We start from the raw sequence: 6,523 nt of genomic DNA, 5'->3' as shown, positions 1-6,523 counted from the left end.
CTTCCCAGACCGGGGCACGAACCCACGTCCCCTGCATCGGCAGGCGGACTCTCAACCACTGCGCCACCAGGGAAGCCCAATAAAGTATTTTTTAATTAAAGTATGTAATTCTTTTTTAGACATAATGCTATTGCACACTTAACAGACTACAGTATAGTGTAAACATAACTTCTTTTGATTGTTTCTTCTTCCAGTTTTATTGATATATAATTGACATATAGCACTGTGTAAGTTTAAGGTATACAGCATAATGATTTAAAAAAATTTTGTTTAACGTGTAGTTGATTTACAATGTTGTGTTAATTTCTGCTGTACCTCAAAGTGATTCAGTTATACATACATACATTCTTTTTTATATTCTTTTCCATTATGGTTTATCACAGGATATTGAATATAGTTTCCTGTGCTATAAATTAGGACCTTGTTATTTATCCATTCTATATACACCAGTTTGCATCTGCTAACCCCAAATTCCCACTCCATCTCTCCTAAACCCCTCTCCCCCTTGGCAACCACATGTCTGTTCTCTATGCCTGTGAGTCTGTTTCTTGTTTCATAGATAAGTTCATTTCTGTCATATTTTAGATTCCACATATAAGTGATATCATATGGTATTTGTCTTTGTCTTTCTGACTTACTTAGTATGATAATCTCTAAGTCCATCTGTGTTGCTGCAAATGGCATTATTTCGTTCTTTTTTATGGCTGAGTAATATTCCATTGTAGTTATATATACCACATCTTCTTAAAGTAATCATCCAGTTGATGGTCACCTGGGTTGTTTCCATGTCTTGGCTATTGTAAAGAGTGCTGCTGCTATGAACATAGGGGTGCATGTATCTTTTTGAATTACAGTTTTGTCTGGATATATGACTGGGATTGCTGAATCATATGGCAACTCTATTTTTAGCTTTTTAAGGAGCCTCCGTACTGCTTTCTGTAGTGGCTGCACCAATTTACATTCCCACCAATGGTGTAGGAGGGTTCCCTTTTCTCCACACCCTCTCCAGCATTTGCTATTTGTAGGCTTTTTCATGATGGCCATTTTGACCGGTGTGAGGTGGTACCACATTGTAGTTTTTGTTTGTTTGTTTGTTTGTTTTTTGGCGGTACGCGGGCCTCTCACTGTTGTGGCCTCTCCCGTTGTGGAGCACAGGCTCCGGATGTGCAGGCTCAGCGGCCATGGCTCACGGGCCCAGCCGCTCCGTGGCATGTGGTATCCTCCTGGACTGGGGCACAAACCCGTGTCCCCTGCATTGGCAGGCGGACTCTCAACCACTGCGCCACCAGGGAAGCCCCCTCATTGTAGTTTTGATTGGCATTTCTCTAGTAATTAGCAATATGGAGCATCTTTTCATGTGTCTCTTGGCCATCTGTATGTCTTCTTTGGAGAAATGTATACTTAGGTCTTCTACCTTGTTTCAAATGGGTTATTTGTTTTTTTGTTGTCGAGTTGTATGAGCTGTCTGTATATTTTGGAAATTAAGCCATTGTCGGTCTCATCATTTGCAAATATTTTCTCCCATTCCGTAGGTTGTCTTTTCATTTTGTTTATGGTTTCCTTTGCTGTGCAAAAACTTGTAAGTTTGATTAGGCCCCATTTGTTTATTTTCGTTTTTATTTCCTTTCCCTTGGGAGACTGACCTAAGAAAACATTGGTACGATTTATGTCAGAGAATGTTTTGCCTATGTTCTCTTCTAGGAGGTTTATGGTGTCATGTCTTATATTTAAGTCTTTAAGCCATTTTGAGTTTACTTTTGTGTATGGCATGAGGGTGTGTTCTAACTTCATTGATTTATATGCAGCTGTCCAACTTTCCCAACACCACTTGCTAAAGAGACTTTTTTCCCATTATATATTCTTGTCTCCTTTGTCAAAGATTAATTGACCATAGGTGTGTGGGTTTATTTCTGGGCTTTCTATTCTGTTCCATTGATCCATATAAACATAACTTTTATATGCACTAGGAAACAAAAAAATGCATATGACTTTACTGTGATATTTGCTTTACTGCAGTGGTCTGGAACAGAACCTGCAATATCTTGGAGGTAGGAGTGTACATAGACACCACATTTTCTTTATCCATTCAACCACTGAAGGACACTTAAGCTGTTACCATGTCTTGACTATTACAAACGATACTGCGATGAACACGGGGATATCTTTTCAAGTTCGTGGTTTTATTTTCTTTGGATAAATACTCAGAAGTGAAATTGCTGGATCATATGGTAGCTCTATTCTCAAATTTTTGAGGAAACTCCATGCTATTTCCATAGTGGCTTCACCAATTTACATTTCCGCCAATGATGAACAGGAGTTCCTTTTTCTCTACATTCTTACCAGTACTTGTTATTTCTTGTCTTTTTGATTATAGCCATTCTGACAGGTGTAAGGTGATACCTCACTGTGCTTTTGATGTAAATTTCTCTGATGATTGTGGTGTTGAGCACTTTTTCATGTACTTGTTAGCCATTTGTATGTCTTCTCTGGGAAAATTCCTTTTAAGATACGCTGCCCACTTTTTAATCAGATTGTTCATTTGTTTTCTTTTTCTGTTAAGTTGTATGAGTTTTTATATATTTTGGATAGTAATCCCTTATCAGATATATGACTTGCAAATATTTTCTCCCATTTGGTAGATTACCTTTTCATTTTGTCAATGGTTTCCCTTGCTGTGTAGAAGCTTTTTAGTATGATATAGTCCCACTTGTTTATATTTGCATTTGTTGCCTTTGCTTTGGTGTCAAATCCAAAAGATCATTGCCAAGACTGATGTTAAGGATTTATGTTTTCTTCTAGGAGTTGTATGGTTTCAGATCTTGTGTTCAAGTCTTTAAACCATTTTGAATTGATTTTTATGTGTGGTGTAAGACAGTGGTCCAGTTTCATTCTTTGGCATCTGCTGACCAGTTTTCCCAAGACCATTTACTGAAGAGACTATTCTTTCCCCATCGTATATTCTTGGCTCTTTTGTCAAATGCATTCTTTATAAGGTCTTTATCCAAGAGAGTTGGCACTCTGATTAATGGTCACCAGAATGATGATTTCTTCTTTGCACGAATGAAAGATAGCGGTGTGTTAAGGAGGGACTATTTGAGACAAAGAGACAAATCAAAAGAGTTTGGATAGAAGATAGTTAGCTTTGAAGTAGATGGTTAAAAACAATGTATATACTTAAAGATACCTAAAAATAAGCAATATAATTATATTTACCTCAGTTTCTAAAGATTTATTCTAATTAGTAAGTTAAGGGTAGAAGTTGCACTATACAAAATGTCTAACAGGTTGTTCCTCCTGTGAATGTTATTGGATTTAATATTATTACTATTATGTGAAACCTGAAACTCGACCACCAAAGAAAAGAAAAAACCAGCAAAAATTTAGTTTTGTGATTTAATCACACAGTTAACATATAAATTTATGATGCTAAAAAGGTAATACTGGGCTTCCCTGGTGGCGCAGTGGTTGAGAGTCCACCTGCCCATGCAGGGGACACGGGTTCGTGCCCCGGTCCGGGAAGATCCCACATGCCACGGAGCAGCTGGGCCCGTGAGCCATGGCCACTGAGCCTGCGCGTCCAAAGCTTGTGCTCCACAACGGGAGAGGCCACAACAGTGGGAGGCCCACGTACCGCAAAAAAAAAAAAGGTAATATTACTATGGATCACTGCATTGGCCATATTAACATTTATATTTAAGTTAAAATTTTTCATAAGATTGCTGTAGCTTTTAATTACTACATTTAATTTAGAAACTTAGAGGAAATGAGTGATGATCACTCATGCCTTTGGATTTCATGAAAATGGGGATAACATTTAATCAGTTTGTTCACCAAAGTATTCTTTAAAGTTTTGCTGAATGCATGACTAGATTAACAAACTGGAGACAGCTGAGAATATAAAAAATGTCAGTATCAGTCTTCTTGGAAGGCTTTGTTAGTTTATAATGTGGCTGAAAATTCCTGACCTTTTCAAGAAAAAGAGAAACATACAGGTCTCCTTCATAATTGTCTTATGTCTAAAGATGCCAGATTTGTATGGAGCATTTGAAAGCATTTTTTCTTTAAATAGAACAAATTTGGCTTTAACATATGAAATGGTGTCTTAGAAAGTTCTCTTATTCTTTATTCGTAAAAGATATTTTAAATAGATCGAGGAGTGTAGTGATAACCCTTATTAAGCATGGAATAATGAAGTGTTGACCTGCTGTTATGGCAAACAGAGAAATTTTCATTTGTACTTTAATTTGTCTAGATTAGCAATGAATAATAAGAGAAAAAAAAACACACAAGAAGTGCAATACTGATTTCTCCAGGCTCTGAGATTAGGAACAGATAGAATTATTATTTAATATAAATTGGGAGATTTCCTACCTTTTAAGATAGAAAAGATGTTAGAAGTATAACTATAATGACCCTGGGGTAATTTGTAATTTAAAGCAATTCAGAAAATGGGACAAATTATGTAGCAAAATAGTAAGAAATAAGATTCAAATCTTAGTTTATTTGCTTTTGAGCAAATGAAGTGACTTTATTTTATTAAGTGACTCAATTTCTCTGTACTTAGTAACATCATTTATAAAATGAGGATGAGAAGAGTGCTATTTCATAAGGGCTATTGTAAGGATTAAATAAGACTATTTAAATAAGGGACTAGTACTATGCCTGGCAAATGGTAGGTGCCCAATAAGTATCAGCACCCCTTTTTGTTTCCTCAGAAACATGGGGAAATTTTGAAGAAAACCAGCTTACTTTCCTGGCTAGGAAAGCACTTAAAGGAACATGAAGCTAAGCAATTCTATCACAGTTTTCTAATCTTTAGCCTCTATCAGAAAGATGCTAAAGCAATCCTATGAAAGGTTTTGATTTAAATAGAAATGTTAATAAGGCCAATGCACTGATCCATAACAACATTGCCTTTCTAGCGTCTACTGAATTGTGTTTGGAAAAAGTGAGAGATACAAAATTTCCCACAGACCTAATTTTCTCTAGCCAAGCCTCACACTAAGGGTTTGACTGGTATGCGTGGATAAGGAAAAAAGTCATCACTGAAGATCTCTGTCAAGAGACTCTGGGCACAGGGGCCAAGTCTTTGGTCTAACAAGCTCCCCAGCTGATTATTATAAACATTAAGGCTTGAGATGCACTGGTCTCCAGGATAATTTTCCTGAGTCCTGAAGTAGCCCATTATTTTTTTTGAAGGATAGAGAAACTACTCAGTGAGCTGTTACCATTGGAAAAGCCGCACACTCTTCTCACTTTTTTTCCTTAGGGCCCAATATTCATACGATATAATTATAAATAACAAACAAATGGGGAGAAAGATTGTTTTCAGTGCTTGAACCATTAAGAGGCCCATCCTACCTTTTTGCTTATCTTGCCAGGGTGGTCCCCTTGGGTAGCTGTTGGGGGAGAGTTCAGGGAGAACTCAGCTGATTCCCAAAGTGGATTCAAACCATAAGCTACAGACACAAACTAGGCTGGGTTAAAATCAAAATGAAATAAAGACAGAGTTGTTGAAATTGATGTAGGCTGAAGATTCTTGCCTTGTCTTCACTTCCAGCAAGAATGTACCTTTCTTGTACAGTTGATGGATAGGCTTCATGACTTGGAGACGTCATTCTACTTTTTAACTGTTGGTTAGCTGTTACTGTTTTACCAATTCCCAGATCCATTCTTGTGCCATTAATAATGCCAAAAAGCAGCTGTGTTAAAGCTGAGGCCGTCTCCCAGTTTTACCAGCCTTTGAGGTCACAAGTATAAGTAGCTCAAAGGGATTCTGCTCCCTTCAAGGTCTGATGTTTCCCCCACCTGTTACACTGTTAGGGCAGTTCTCAACTTCATTTGTTAATATAAACCTTTTACATTCATTTCTGTGGTTGTTCTTTCTTCTATTTTTCCAATGAATATTGTCATTCTCTTTTCTTTCTATTCATCTAACTTAACCTCTCTGACTAAAATTTCTTTCCAGGATCACATCACACACTCTTAATTTTTACATGAATCTCACCTAATGGTTCAAACAAAAAGCTGCTCCTGCCTTGTAAGATCAGCCCTGGAGGCTTCCTCTCGAGTAAAGTAACATCAGCTTCTTCTCCAGCTGTTCTGGTGTATTTCAGACTCTAGATAAAATTTTCCATTGTCATTATTTTAAGATTTCCAAGTTTCATCCCCTATGATAGGGAAGAAGTAAAATAGAAAAACAGAGCCAGGAACAATAAGAACACACAGGAACAAACAAGTAAGCAGCTTTCAGGTTGCACCAAATATGGCACCAGTGCCCTGATCTAGTGTTCATGAGTTTGATATCAATTATGACATTTTGATGTTCTAAATCAAAGATATGGCTAAGATCACAGTTACTATGGAGACCTCAGAAAGAATTGCTGACCTTCAGTGAGTTCTTTATAGCATCAGTGAAAGACACATAAAAAAGAAAGGCATTTAAGAGGTCCAATATTTCATTCAGAGAATTTCTTTTTACTAAGGTTTAGTGAGATTCAGGTTATAGGTTTTTTCTTATAGT

General features: G+C 37.1%; 1 long non-coding RNA gene across 1 annotated transcript; it reads right to left on the bottom strand.

Annotated features, from left to right (window-relative positions):
* Positions 1 to 2,920: 2,920 nt before the first annotated feature.
* On the bottom strand, positions 2,921 to 6,043 carry LOC112392577 (uncharacterized). The gene is made up of 3 exons (XR_003001715.1): positions 6,008 to 6,043; positions 5,362 to 5,477; positions 2,921 to 3,089 (listed from the first exon to the last, which is right to left on the bottom strand). It is a non-coding gene; the product is annotated as an uncharacterized LOC112392577 (long non-coding RNA).
* Between the last annotated feature and the right edge of the window lie 480 nt (positions 6,044 to 6,523).

The sequence above is a fragment of the Neophocaena asiaeorientalis genome, unplaced genomic scaffold (genome assembly GCF_003031525.2).
Source record: "Neophocaena asiaeorientalis asiaeorientalis breed wild unplaced genomic scaffold, Neophocaena_asiaeorientalis_V1.1 scaffold184, whole genome shotgun sequence".
Classification (NCBI taxonomy): domain Eukaryota; kingdom Metazoa; phylum Chordata; class Mammalia; order Artiodactyla; family Phocoenidae; genus Neophocaena; species Neophocaena asiaeorientalis.
The sequence above is the reverse complement of the archived record's forward strand: the minus strand, read 5'-3'. Positions and strand labels throughout refer to the sequence as shown.